This window comes from Elephantulus edwardii, unplaced genomic scaffold (assembly GCF_000299155.1).
Source record: "Elephantulus edwardii isolate Elephantulus edwardi_28Jun2011 unplaced genomic scaffold, EleEdw1.0 scaffold00040, whole genome shotgun sequence".
NCBI classification, from domain to species: Eukaryota; Metazoa; Chordata; class Mammalia; order Macroscelidea; family Macroscelididae; genus Elephantulus; species Elephantulus edwardii.
The window spans coordinates 16,264,518-16,265,837 of NW_006399790.1; the positions used below are offsets into that span (position 1 = coordinate 16,264,518).

Sequence of the window (1,320 nt, forward strand, 5' to 3'; positions counted from 1 at the left end):
GTAGAGAGAATAGTGCAACAATGAATGAATGGAAACCCAAAATCTCTGTAAATGTTTATGAAAATTAATAAAATATAGAAAAAAAAAGAAAATGACCAGTATTAGCTAGATTGTGAGAAAATTGGGTATAAAATGTCCAGTCTTTGGAGGAGGAGCTTAGTATTCTGATATGATGTATCAAACTTTTAAACAAACTTTAGCCCAGCCATGCCACTTCTATGAACATATTCCAGAAAAGACTCATAGACACCCATCAAGAAGTTAGAACAATACAGCTGTTCAGAATAAAGTCTTTTTACTGAAATAGAAATTTGTTCACAATTCACCATTAAGTAAAAGGGTAGGTTATATAACATTACATTTATTATGATCCACTTTATATTTAAAAACTATTCACGCATGTGCATAAACATGTGTATAAACATGGTAGGGAAAACAAACTGATAAAAACTGGCCTCTGTGCAAACAGAAGATATCTCTTCTAATTTCTACATGGTTAGGGTTTAGGGATTGGTGTTTGGAGTAGAAGGCAGAAGACTATATTAGAACACACAAAGGCATTTCCTGTTTTGTATACTTTTTTCATGTATTATATACATTACTGAAACATAAAACATACACAAGATTATCTATACTACCCCTCTTATAACAATACACTTGCCACTATTTATTTAGTATGTTACTTCCCTATCAGATTATAAATTTCATGATGGCAAGGATCAGGCCTCTCTTAGTCACTGCAGTCTTCAATATGAAGCTCAACATCTTAAAAGCAAAGCTTTTCACCACCGGGCCAACAGATGGCATCATGATAGATGGAGAAGAGACTGAGGCTAACAGCTTCGGCTTACTTGGCTCCACAATCAACACTCGTGGTACCAAGCAGCCAGGAAATTAAAAGACAAATTGCATTGGGAAAGTTGGCTGTCAGAGACCTCCCCAAAAGAGCAAAGAAGTCAATATGAAGAATAAGGTGTGCCTGATTCAAGCCATAGTCTTTAAATTACTCGTCAGAAAGCTGGACAATGACTAAGAATAACAGAAGAATTTATGCTTTTGAGTTGTGGTGCAGGAAAAGAGTCTTGAAGACTGAGAAAGAGGGAATAATGTATACTGTGGAGCTCTGATGGCCTAGTGTCAAAAAACTGTACGACAATCCCAAAGGCAAGCAGTTCGAATCCACCAGATGCTCTACTGAAGAAGGAGGGGCAACTTCCTCCTGTGCCAGTTGGATCTGATTTGATGGCGCACAACAAGAAAATAAATAAATAAAATCTTTTAAAAAAAAAAACCAACCAGATGAGTTGTGGGAGGATGTCA

General features: G+C 36.2%; 1 protein-coding gene across 2 annotated transcripts in view; it reads right to left on the bottom strand.

Moving 5' to 3' along the window:
* STAG2 (stromal antigen 2) overlaps positions 1-1,320 on the bottom strand; it is a 155,607-nt gene that overhangs the window by 127,516 nt on the left and 26,771 nt on the right. The window lies entirely within an intron of this gene.